Consider the following 13,625-nt stretch of genomic DNA (forward strand, 5'->3'; position numbering starts at 1 on the left):
AAATAGTCCCCGCAAACAGAATAACCTCAGGAAACCTCCCAGGCCTCCACTTGGACCACAGACTCAGAACCTGGGCTTAGGTTACCAGTGAAAACTGACAACCACGGCCACAAGACAGTAGTGCTCAAAACCGGAACTCCTACTTGTTATTTCCCCATGGAAATCCCTTGGTGGGAGGGCATTCCTATCTTCTGATCCATGAATTTTCCCAAAAGTCATGTCAAGTGGGAATCCTCTGTATTCTTGATTGGAATATGTTATTCTTCCTAAGATAATTATTAAATTAACAAGAGGTTAGAGGGAGCCTGATATTTAATGCCTGCATCAGTTTTAAGAAGCATTCCAGTAGTGGATTTTATTAGTCTGTTATGAAAATGCTTATCTTAGCTCAGGCATGTTTGGTATAAACAGAAGGCTGCAGTGAGAGCAATAAATTAGGATGGAACAGTTGAAGCAGGCAACCGTATTTCCTGATGTGCTTGGGCTGTCTTGGTTATGTCCTCAGAACAATGCTTAACGATACCCTTTGTGCTGTTAAGAGTAGCATGGTTTGAACAACAGATTCCATGGTACCCTCAGTCATGGGGGTCTTTGCTCGGTGGCATCAGACTAAGAACCTGGACAGACATTTCCTCCTTGGCCAGTGCTTTGATAGGCACTGCCACATTCACCCTCACTGAGATAATTTTCTCTGTGCTCCTTTGACCCAAGCCTCTTAGGACAGAAACATTTTTTTCTTAACTGCATAAATACTTTCTGGTACGTTCTGGTTCTACTCCCTTGGGCTGAAACCAGTCTAGATTTTTAAGATTATGTTTGTATGTTTGTATTTTAAGATGGTTAGGTTTCTCCCACCCCAACTCCCAGAAGACAGTTTATTTTTCAAACTTCAAAGTTCTGGAGAAGCAGATGGTAGAGTCTCATAATAACCTCCAGTGTGTTACTAACAATAACCCCTTCACTTCTCGACTTTTCATTTCTGCAAATGACACTGGTATTGGTATTCTAGAGACCAGTTCTCTAATAAAAATACAGTACAGGGTGCATCTGCATTTAGAAATATTCCAGTACTCACATTGACAAAAAATAAGATAAATTGTGGTAATATATTTAATTCAGTATATCAGAATGTTGTCATCTCAACACATAATTAGTATTTTTAAGTAATTGAGATATTTTACATGCATTATTTTCCTACTAACTCTGAATATGGGGTGTGTTTCACACGTGGAGCCTCTGTGAATTCAGACAAAGCCACACTTCAAGTGCTCTGGAGCCGCATGTGACTGGTAGCCACCACATTGGACAGGACGGTTCAGACCGCTTGGCTCAGAAATCTCAAAATTTCAGACTTTTCTGGATCTGCTCCCTTTGGCATCTCACTCTATCTATCCCCACATCTTAGGTTGGCTTTTTGTTGTCTGTGTTGTGGGATTTTTTTTTTAACCTATGCCAGACCCAGCAGCCTGATTCAGGCTTTTATCACTTTGTACCTCATCTATTGTAGTATGGTAACAGAGCCTGATGGGGTAGCCTTGGACCACTCATCACAAGTCAAACCAAAGTCCTTGCTTTTCTGAAGGTTATATACAAGGCTACTTAAAAACATTTATAGAAGGGGCAGGCGCCATGGCTCACTTGGTTAATCCTCTGCCCGCGGAGCTGGCATCCCATATGGGCGCCGGGTTCTAGTCCCGGTAGCCCCTCTTCCAGTCCAGCTCTCTGCTGTGGCCCGGGAGGGCAGTGGAGGATGGCCCAAGTGCTTGGGCCCCTGCACCCACTTGGGAGACCTGGAAGAAGCTCCTGGATTCAGATCAGCGCAGTGCCAGCTATAGTGGCCATTTGGGGGGTGAACCAACGGAAAGAAGACCTTTCTCTCTCTCTCCTGCTCACTGTCTATAATTCTACCTGTCAAATTTAAAAAAATTATAGAAAATAAAATTAAAATATAATGTATGGGGTGTGTGTTTGGCTTACCAGTCAAGACGATCACATTCTGTATTGAAGTACTTGGGTTCAATTCCTGCCTTGAGTTCCTGATTCCAGGTCCCTGTTAATGCAGAGCCTGGGAGACAGCAATAATGACTCAGTGAGTTGGGAGACTTGCAATGAGTTCCTGCTCCTGGCTTTGGCCTGGCATATCTCCCTGGGCATTTGGGGCATTTGGGGAGTGAATCGGGGGATGCACCTTGTCTGTGGACTTTTTGAGGAAACTTGTACTTGAAGGAAAGACAGAAAACAAACAAATATACTTCAGATACTATGAAGTACTATGGGTTAAGGAGGACACGGTTACAACGCATGAAGAAAATAAAGCAAAGTAAAAGGATGAAGAGCGGTCCCAGGTAGGGGCTGCAGGGAGATCCAGTTTAATATGAGGTGGTAACCTGGCAACAGCCAAGCCAAGACCTAAACAGAGTAGAGGAACAAGTCATGCAGCTTTCCAGTGGGGGAAAGAGTATTCCAGGCAGAGAGAAGAGTCAATGCAAAGGCCCTGAGGCAAGAATGTACTTGGAGTATTGGAAAAACTGCCAGGTTGGAGCAGCGAACACGAGGGAACAGCGTGGGAGGAAGAAGATGAAGTCATCGAAGGCACGGCCCACACTGCTCTGTGAGCCATGGCGTGGGCTTTGGATTCTATCTGCAGTGGATTGAGACTCCACTACAGGATTTTGAGTGTCATCTAGCTTGAGGATTGGATGGATTATTCAGGCTTGCCGTGTAGACACTGAATGTAAGAACTAGTTAGGAAGCAGGAGAAAAACTGGGAGGCCGTACAGTATTTTACACCTGTTGGACACACTGTGGGGCTCTGGGCTAACAGCAGTGGTGAGGAGAGGACACACTCTGAGCCCTACGGCTTGCTCTGGCACTCACTTCAGATGTTCGTGCGTTTCTGGAGATAGCTTCGATGCGCAGTCTGAGCTCTGGCATTTTCTAATTCTGAATGAATTAGAACTTTGTTATAAGAGTTCTTGTCAAGGGGAGAGCTCTGTGCATCTTGCTGAGATCTGTTGCACTTGGTGCTGTGATGTCCACTGGTGGTAAACACCAGTGAGCAGCTGGGTACCACGGTGTGGTGATGATGATGAGAGAATCTGTAGGCCTCACAGAAAAAGGTAAATTCTGGGCTAAATGTGAAGCTGGTCTTCGCTGCTCTTTAGATCTTTACTTTGCTCCCCTTGATTTTTTCCCAGGCACCTTGTGGTCCAGGGTTCTACTGGGCTGCCCTCTGAGCCACACCCTGTACTCTTTGCCAGTTCTTCCTACTCCCCAGCCCCCACCCCGCCCCCCCAACCTGGCTTCATCTTTTAAGGCCCTGCTTCAAGGTGCTTTCCTGAAACACCAATTCAAGTGAAGCGGCAGTAGCTACTAGTAGCTAACAGTGTTACCTTCCCGGAAACAATGCCATTTAGATTGAGGCCATCAGTGTCTTCCCTAAGCCAGTGAACAGAATGGGAATTGTAGGTTCTGTGGCAAGTCATTGAGGGAAGGGTTGTAACTGAGAGATTAGTTGTCCTGCAGATTTCATGGCAGAGTGGTTTACTGTCTTGCCCTGGACCCTGAGCCAGCTCTGTCATGAGCAGTGTGTGATGACGGTGTCCCCCTATTAGGTAGGAAGCTAGAAATTACCCCATGTGTGTGAGGGGCCTGAGGAAACCTTGCGCTGTCCCCAGTAAAGCCTTGCTACTTTGCTCTGTCTCACGCCTGTATTCTTTCTTGCATGAAGACAAGAATCCCCCGACTTCTCTTCTGTGACACCTCTCTTGCCTGAGCTCTTGTATCCTAAATGGTCTGTGCCCCCATCATTGGCCAGGAACCATGACCTTTGCCTTGGTTTCTACCAGCTAAACAACATATAAACCTTGGTCAAATTATTGGCACATTTTAGAACAAGGAATTTAAAACCCATGTGGAAATAACCTATATGTCCAAATCTGGCCCCAGGTTTTCTTCTTGGCCTTTCTACTAAGCATTTAGCCTTTCAGGATCAGCTCAGGGCTCATGCTTCTCTAACCTGGAAGCACAGGGTGGGGCCGAGGGTTTTAATCAGCTTAAGGAATGTCCCTCCTGTTGATTTGCCTGTTGCCATGGAGACTGGCTGTGCAAACACATGCTGTCACTCTGCTGCCCCAGGTCCTGTTAGCAAGCAGTGCCTGAGGCCCGGTTTGTCTGTGCCTTAAGGCAGCCTGGCCCTGGGCATTCCCTGCTGGCTGGCAGGTCCTACCCCCTGCTGGGAGCTGTTGAGCAGTCGAGGGCCGATGCTGATCTTCTTCCTTTTACAGTCATCCAACCACCTTTCCAGGGTGAATGGGGCTGAGGGGAGAGCCAGAGGAGCCTGCTGGGTATGGGTACCTGAATGACCTGAGATGGTGTCTTTAGCTGACTGGAAGGACTCACCTGGAGTCTGAAAATTGAAGTCTCCATTGCAGACAGGCAGCAGTGAGGACACAGCAGGTTCCATGGGTTATGCCCAGCCCTTTCATTCGTTATCTCACTTGATCCTCACAGATACTCTGTAAACCAGGTCTTATTTTCCTTCAGAGAAGTTTAGTAACCTGTTCAAGTCACATAGCTGGTGTGTATCAGAATGTCCTTGTGACTTTTATGTTAAACTGGAAACCTCTGATTACCTATAAAATGCTAAAATGGCAGTTTTTCTTCCTAATTTTGAAAAAATAATGTAAGAATTCTCAGCATCAGAGTGTTAATTTTGATAAGCTCGTCCTGGGTTAAAATTTTAAGTGGGTGTCTATCCTGCTAGACATTAAGTGACTTATGTTCATATTTTACTGTGGAGAAGAGACGTACAGGGATTGTATCTCATCTCATTTGATCTTCACAATGACCTTGAGAAGTGCAGAGATCAGAGGCTCAGAGGATTAAGGCTGGGAGCTGCTGTCACTCCACTTGGGTTTCTAAAGAATGACCATCTTCAGGAGCCTGGGCATGTAGGAGTGAAAGATAACAAGTTTTCAGGCCGGCGGCGCGGCTCAATAGGCTAATCCTCCACCTAGTGGCGCCGGCACACCGGGTTCTAGTTCTGGTCGGGGTGCTGGATTCTGTCCCGGTTGCCCCTCTTCCAGGCCAGCTCTCTGCTGTGGCCTGGGAGTGCAGTGGAGGATGGCCCAAGTGCCTGGGCCCTGTACCCACATGGGAGACCAGGATAAGCACCTGGCTCCTGCCTTTGGATCAGCACAGTGTGCTGGCCGCAGTGCGCTGGCTGTGGCAGCTATTGGAGGGTGAACCAACGGCAAAAGGAAGACATTTCTCTCTCTCTCTCTCTCTCTCACTGTCCACTCTACCTGTAAAAAAAAAAAAAAATAAGTTTTCAGATCTCTGTGTGAGTGTATATGCATAGCTGTGTGCACACCCAGGAGAAGGGAGGGATTTTGAGGAGAATATTTGCATTTGCTGTGAAGTCCCCAGGGAACCTAACAGTGAGGCTCTAGCCCCAATTGCGACGCATGCGCAATCTCATCCATGGGCTCAGCTTCCGTCATCCCTCAGCCCTGCTTGCTTTCTTCAAAGCCCTTGTTAGGGAGCTGTCAAGAGGACAGGCATGGCGGAGGGTCCCGGTGGGCCTTTGGCTGTTAGTGTTGGGCTCTGCACAGCACTCAGGGCACGTGTTGATTGTCCGTATGCTATATCCAGCTCAGCATTCACCACCCTCTGAAATGTTCTTATCTCGTCAACCTGTTCATTCATTCTCCCTCTGCCAGACAGCCAGCTCCGCATCTGTCTTGTTCAGTGTTGTAACATCAGCACTTGGCGCAGTGCCTGGCATATAGGAAGCTCTTAGTATAGGTTTGTTGAATGAATACACGAGCAGTTTCTGCTACTACTACACTCATGGCATTTAACATTCACAAAGCACCTTGTCGCAGTCGCATCGGCCCACTGGTCATAGGGTTGTTTATGTGGAATCTGCCCACCTCAGCTTTGGGAAACAGCTTTCTGGATCCAGCATGATGGATCTCACAAAGCTCCAGCCCTTTTGTAAGGAGGTTTGGCAGTGAAGGCTGAGCTCGGTGGGAGGCAGGAGAGCTCAGTGGTTAAAAGCTGGGGATTCTGGAGCCAGACGGGGGCTGGTTGGATACCCAGTTTTACTGACTAGCGGAAGGTGGCTTTGGGCAAGTGGCTTAACCTCTCCACACCTGAGAATTCTCACTGTTAGATTATAATTTGGAAGTTCCAGTTCTGCTACAATGACATAACAGGGACCAGATCGACTGTCCCACATGATACGACTAAAACACCAAGCAAAATACATGTGGCAGCAATGGTCAGATATTCAACAAGGCTGCACAGGACAGCAGTGCCCAGCTGCAGTCTGCAGACAGAGGGCAGCAGGCAGACCGTGGGTGTCCCCCAGAGTTGGAAAGAGGCAGGCAGGAGTCTGCAGATGCCAGGGTATCAGGAAGACCAAGGGAGAGGGAGATAGCCCCTCCCCACATCCTCACCCCCACCCTCAAGTACACACAAAGCACTGTAGGGATTTGTGGAAAGTTCTCCTTGAATTTTCAGCTGGGCCCTGACTTGTAGGGAAACTCTGATGCAGGGGAAAGAATCAACCTGGAAGAGGCCAAGGGTACAGCCCTTCGGTCTCACACAGGGAACACTTTCTGTTCTCACTAGCCAGAGTGGAGAAACTGGTATTTCACGGACAAGGAACTTACCTCAGTAATAAGCAGAAAAAAAAAACAATAGAAATTGATCCAGAAATGGCACTGATGATATGGGTAGACATGAACAGCAAAAAGATATTTTGGGGGTTGGTGTAGTGGGCTAAGCCATAGCCAGTGATGCTGGCATCCCATGTGGATGTTGGTTCAAGTCCTAGTTGCTCCATTTCCATTTCCAATCCAGCTCCCTGCTAATGCACCTGGGAAAGCAGAAGATGGCCCAAGTGCTTAGGACCCTGCACCCATGTGGGAGACCTAGATGAAGGTCTTGGCTTCAGCATGGCCCACACCTGGCCTCTGTGGCCATTTGGGAAGTAAATCAGTGGCTAGAAGATCTCTCTGGGGCCTTTCTCTGAAGGGAGGAAGGAACCTCCACTGTGATACGGCCTTGACTAAACAAATTCAGAGTCGGTGAACTCAAGGGGCTTCCATAGCCTAGACAGCTCATAGCAAGAGTCTCGGGTGATTGCTGACATCATAAATAAGAGTGCCAATTGTTAACAACAGGAGTCACTGGGTTCATGCTCCCCACGTAGGATCTCTGTCCTTAATGTGTTTAACTATGAAACTCAAAAACAACACTACTAGCCGAACAATACCCTATACCTGGTTCGGTTGTGTGAGTGCAGCCTGTTGAAATCCCTGCTTAGTATACGAAGGCAATTGAAAATGAAACGTGATGAAGGGTGGGATGAGAGAGGGAGTGGGAGCGGGAAGGGCCACGGGAGGGAGGGAGGTTGGGGGGGGGAAGCCACAACAATACAAAAGTTGCATTGTATATTCTACTTAAAACTATTGGTTGAACTCTGTAATTAATACACAATTACTCTTAGATGTTTAATTAATGCTATAACTAGTACTCAAATAGTATTTTACACTTTGTGTTTCTGTGTGGGAGCAAAATGTGGAAATCTTTACTTAATATATGCTAAATTGATCTTCTGTATATAAAGATAATTGAAAATTAATCTTGATGTGAAGGGAAGGGGAGAGGGAGTGGGAGAGGGGAGCGTTGTGGGTGGGAGGGAAGTTACGGGGGGAGGAAGCTATTGTAATTCATAAGTTGTACTTTGGAAATTTATGCTCATAAAATAAAATAAAATAAAATAAAATTTGAAAATAAAAAATCTCTCTGTTTTCTGTCTCTCCCTCACTCTTTCTTTGTAAGTCTGCCTTTCAAATAAATCTTTTTTAAGAAGAGATTTTAATTATATTGCATGGATTCAAGAAGGTAGAGGAATGCTTGAATGTATGAAGTAGACATGGAAGATATGACAAAGATTCACAGTGAACTGCTAGAGATAAAAATTACAATATCTGAGATAAAATGACCATAATCATCTCTAAGTTTGCATTTCTGGGAGTCTCTTTTTCCCTTGCACTTGTATGTATGTGTGCATGTAAAACCACCTTTGTATCCGCCCCACACAATGCAGAGCAAAGTTGGAAACCGTGTCTGAGTACAGATCACTGTGCAGGACATCTGATTTGCTGTATTGTGGCTAGAGAAATAATAAAAACCCAATTAGGTACCGAGACAGAAAAATTTCCAAGTTCTCATATAAGACTGTGGGCGAGTGGCCAGCTGTCTGATCCTGAGGTTGCTGGGATTTGGGTTCTGTTACTTTACTAGTTGGCAAGTTTCTTCGTCTTTATAATGGGGACTGTAATGCTTTCTCAATACATTGTAGACATAAGGGCAAATTTGGTATAATTAAGGAAAATGACTTCAATTTCCCAATGAACAACAGAATAGAAAAATGTGTTTTGTGGGTTTACCACTTGCCAAGGATTGTGCTAAAACTATTCTACATGTAATCACATCTAATCACATCTAATCTTAATGACTCTAAGTCATCTCCACCTCTCCACCCCCCAGCTTTTAGTTGAGAAAAATGTGACACAGAGAGGCTCACCAAATTGCTTAAGGTTACCCAGCCCTTTAAGTGAAAGCACTTAAACCTAGGTATGTTAAACTTCTCCTATGCAGAGTTGAGACCTTCCCAGGTTTGTCTGTCTGTCTGTCTCAAGTGTGTTAGGGTTAAGAGCCAGGGTACCAGGGTGTGAACATGATAGGACACCATCATTAATACACATCACCCAGAAGCCTGTAGAATTAAGCATAAAAAGGACAAGCTTAAGTTGTGAAATGTGCTCATTCCCTGGGCAAAGGTTTGGTAAGTAACAGAGAATAGAAAGACTGTTGTGGAATGAGATTAGTTTGGTGGGGCTAAGTGTGGCATCGCTTGTAAAACATTCTCATTTCTACAAACACCAAAGGCTTCATCTTCACGCTTTCAGCACTTTTATTTCTACTAGTTCTAAGACTCATTTCTGACCTTGCTGGTGAATGCCTGATGGTGGGATAGGTTCAGGTGTCCTCTTCTTTTCCCAGGTACAGTGGTGAGAGGGGGTTGGGCAGCCCAGGGGCAGAGGCAAACTCTCCTAACTGGAGCAGCCTCTCGGGCCTGGTGGAAAACAAAGCCAGAAGCAGATGTTCCTAGGGAGCAGAACTCTTAGTTCAGATTCCTTCTTAGTTCTGTATTTTCAGCAGCAGCAAAAATAGGACAGGATCAGAGATGGCCTGGATCTTCTGGATCCTGGGGAAGCCAAACTGCACTGTCTGGCAACACCACAGGCCTGGGGATATCCCTTAAGATCTTTGAATTAGCGGTGGTGAGTCACGTCACACTTGGGGAAGGATACCAAGAGAGGCTGAAAGAGAAAGGATTTCATAATAAGAGCCTAATTACCTTTTCACTGCCCTTTGAAAGACAGTCTCTTAGGGGAAGCTCTTAACTGTTTGCAAGGTCAGTGAACAATCTGCAATGATGTAACAGCCATTCCATAAGTATTTACCAATACCTACTACGTGTTGAATATGGGTCTGCACACTGGAGGTTTCTGTGCCTTTCATCTGATGATCAACAAATAAATACACATAAAGTGTATCGGATAGTGATGAGCGCTAGGAAGAAGAATAAAATAGGGGAAACAGACAATGGCAGGGTGAGGTGGGAGTGTGTGCTGGTTAAGGTGGGGCTTTTGTATAAGGATTTGTTTAGGTGACTGTTTTATAATGAGCTATCTAATGAAACCTGTGGCTTTAAAAACGTCATCCAGGGGCCACCGTTGTGGCACTGTGGCTTAACGCCCATATCCCCTATCTGAGGGTTGATCTGGTCCTGGCCACTCTGCTCCAGTCCATCTCCCTGCTAATGTGCTTGGAAAAGCAGCTGATAATAGACCAAGTACTTGGGCCTTTGCCTCCCATGTGGAAGACCCTGACGGACTTCCAGGCTCTTGGCTTTGACCTGGTCCAGCCATGGCTATCAAAGGCATTTGGGGGCCGGTGCCGCGGCTCACTAGGCTAATCCTCCGCCTTGCGGTGCCGGCACACTGGGTTCTAGTCCTGGTCGGGGCTCTGGATTCTGTCCTGGTTGCCCCTCTTCCAGGCCTGCTCTCTGCTGTGGCCAGGGAGTACAGTGGAGGATGGCCCAAGTGCTTGGGCCCTGCACCCCATGCGAGACCAGGAGAAGTACCTGGCTCCTGCCTTCGGATCAGCGCAGTGTGCCGGCCGCAGCGCGCCAGCCGTGGTGGCCATTGGAGGGTGAAGCAACGGCAAAAGGAAGACCTTTCTCTCTGTCTCTCTCTCTCTCACTGTCCACTCTGCCTGTCAAAAAAAAAAAAAATCCAAAATGGAGTCATGCTGTACATATCCTGGAAGATAGGGTGGAGGCTATTTGACCCGTAGGAGAAAGGGCTGATTGCTAACAGTTGGAAGGACAGCCATTTGGCACAGTGATTAGGATACCATTTCGGAGGCCCACATGTCCTATGGGAGTGCCTGGGTGTGAGTCCCAGTTCACTGCCAGTTTCAGCTTGCTGCGCACCCTGGGAGGCAGTAGGTGATGGCTCCTGTACTTGGGTCCCTGCTGCCCATGTGGGAGACCTGGATGGATCCAGGTTCCTCCTGACTTTGGCCTGCCCCAGCCCTGGTTGTTGCAGGCATTTAGGGAGTGGATCAGCAGATGGGAGATCTCTGTCTGCCTTTGAAATTTAAAAAAAATACACAATGCAATGGAAGTGGATAGAAATGGATGTTGGTATTGACAAAGGGTTCTCTTGGGTTCATTCACGTCCCCTTGCCCAGGCCCGTGCATCCACTTTCCTACGATTTAGGCTGATGGTGGGTTTAAATCAGCACTTCCTGCCAGGACTGGCTGGAATCCATCCTCAGATTTTTTTTTCTAAGCATTTTTCTAGATTGCTGTCCAAAATAATACTAGGTAACAGTAAATCATGTGCCACATTATCCTTTTAATCCCTATAATAATACCACTAGGTAGGAGCTGTCATTACCTCCCATTTACAGATGAGAAAACAGGCTCAGCGAAATTAACCCCTACACAGCCTGTATGTAATAGAAGTCCAAATTAGTCATGTCTTCCTACCTCACCACCATGCCAGGCTCTCTAACTACCTGCTAAGGTTCAAGCACCTGTACGATCAACAGAGTGAGGTAGCTGACTCCCTGCAGCCCCAGAGTAACTGGCTCAGGTCCCCAGGCCCCTCCCGCCAGCAGGGCTTTAGGTGAAAAAACCTGGGCTTGTGCTCAGTCCTTCCCCAGGTGTCAGGGGACAGCCTCTGTGTAAGGAGCTGCTGAAAAAGAGTAATTTTGAGAATCGGGCAAAGCCTGCTGTGAACTTCAGACTGGGGCTGTAAGTCCAAGGTCAGCGGTCAAGGAGTTTGTTAACAGTGCAGGGGCAGCTTGGACACAGCCAGGTTTGGGAACCACTGTTCAGGACTAGCATTTCCAATTCTTAAAAAATCCCTTTGGATGAACAGTACTAAAGGCCTCAATGTTTTCTGACAGTCCTGGTATGCAGTAGGGTAGGGGAAGCCACAGGAAGGGCACAGGTTACTAGGCCTGCGAAATGGGGTTTTCTTCTCTCTAGTCTGTTTGGTTCAGTCTTTGGATTTCCACGCCTATTTCTCAGATGTGCACCTGCCTTATCGTAGTGAATGCTTTTCCATCTGCACCTGCTCCCCTCTCCTCAGAGTCTGCTTGGCCAGCAGCCTCCCCACCCCCAGCCCTGCACCCACTCCACCTGCCTCAGGCTCCCTCTGAGCGTCACTGGTTCAGACCATTGTTTCCTAGACTTCCTGGGTATAAGACCCCTCTGAGGTCTGACTCAGGGTCCTGGGAATCTGCAAACACCCTGTGGTTCTGCTGCAGAGTCCTGTGGGGAAGCATCCCCTGAAAAATGTCTGGGCAGATAATCCAGAGGCCCAGCCAGGATGAGTGGGTGCAAGTGGATGGGAGACTCAAGGAGGTGTCCTTGTGGGGATTTGGCCTTACCAAGGGCTACCTGAAATGTGATCAGCTTCCTCGGCCATGCCAAGGGAGACACTTCACTCAATGGCCCTGGCTAAAGCCTGGTTAGAAGGCTGTTAGAGGCCTTTGCAGTATAGACAGGGACCGCAACAGCATAGCCTTGCACTGGGTGAGGGGGACTGGGCTCAAGTGGGAATTTACAGCAAGGGGCGGAGTGGGAGTACGTGAATGGAAAATTACTTAGAGGAAGTGGCAGGGGCCAGGGTCGGGGGTGTTCTGGTTAAACCAACCTAACAGGATTCTTGCTGAAGACAGGCCAGGTGGTCAAACCTCACCTGAGAGATGGTAGAGGATGAGCAACCAGCCAGGGCAGTTATGGAGGGTGAACAGATGTCAAAGGTCAGGGACTCTTACTGAACTGACTTGGCAGGGTTCTCTGCTAAAACTGGATTTCACAAGGAAGTGCATAGATGAGCCTGGGAAAAACGTTCAGGAGCTGAAGTTTGGCCAAGCAGAGAGTCTTTGTCAGCCGCCTCCCTAACCCCCATGCCTAAGCGTGGCTCGCAGTGAGGGCCACACCTGGCTCTCACCTTCAGGCTGGAGACCCAGAGGATCTTCACGATCCTGGCCCAGGGAGGGGGCCACGTGGGGTAGGAGAATAGGGGCCCAGCCTCCTTCAAATGGCAGGGCTTAGTCAGCTGGGAGTCCCGTGGGCGATCATGGTCTTCCCAGGTTTCCCCCATGGGACCTGGGTGCAGCTGGGAAGCAAGTTTGAGGCCTCCTACTTGGAGCTGCCCTTCCCCTTGGGGGAGGGGAACTGGAGGCTGCTGCTGGCAGTAGAGGCTGGAACAGTGCTGCATGTGGTTTATTTTCCTGCCTCCAACGTATCTTTGCTTTGTGAAGGAGTTTTCAGTAATCCTCCTCCAGTGATCCCTGGGGGCTGTGTCCCTGCTGCACAGAACAACTTGATCTGCGTGAGCTGCCTGACAAGGACTCGGCCAGCACAGCCCTTACTCACCACAGAAGCATGCAGCTGTCAGCGTCAGTGCCGATGCAGACAGGGGAGGGGGAGGGGGGTTTCTCCCTGGCTCCTTTTTAACCAAACTGTATTTTAAGAAGAAAAAAACGGCTAAAGTCTTTCTTAACCAACACTTGGATTTCTGAGTTGATCAGCTTATTGTTGAACTCTGATTTCCCCCCAACCATAAACATCCAATTTTCAAGCCACTCCTCCCATTTCTTTGAATCAATTCCATGTTGCATAGAAACACAACCCAGAAGTATTTGATATTCAGGGACTGAACAAAATAGGAGCGAGGCTGGCTTTTTTCTTCATTTTAGAAGACATCTGCAGTTTGTTAATCCCACAATGAAGCTGCGGAGCATGAAGTCCTGGAGTTTGTCTCACTGTGAAGTTTTCTTTGGAGACCCACGTCCAATCTGTCTTAGCGGTGGGTGGAGTCCATGGGGAGACTGATTTTTCAATAAAAATACAGGACAAAGCTTCCTCTTTCGGTTCCATTTTAGTATATTTATAGCCTTAGTAATATGAAAGAAAAAAGGTTCCTGGGTTCAGTTTCGCCTCCTTTAAAGGAAATTGG

The 13,625-nt window shown here is 47.5% G+C and overlaps 1 protein-coding gene across 5 annotated transcripts in view; it reads left to right on the plus strand.

Moving 5' to 3' along the window:
- The window catches only part of MYOF (myoferlin), a 160,910-nt gene that overhangs the window by 26,968 nt on the left and 120,317 nt on the right, over positions 1-13,625 (plus strand). The gene's annotated exons all lie outside the window — the stretch shown is intronic.

The sequence above is a fragment of the Oryctolagus cuniculus genome, chromosome 15, assembly GCF_051225735.1.
Source record: "Oryctolagus cuniculus isolate XC-2025 breed Fujian yellow rabbit chromosome 15, ASM5122573v1, whole genome shotgun sequence".
Lineage (NCBI taxonomy): Eukaryota > Metazoa > Chordata > Mammalia > Lagomorpha > Leporidae > Oryctolagus > Oryctolagus cuniculus.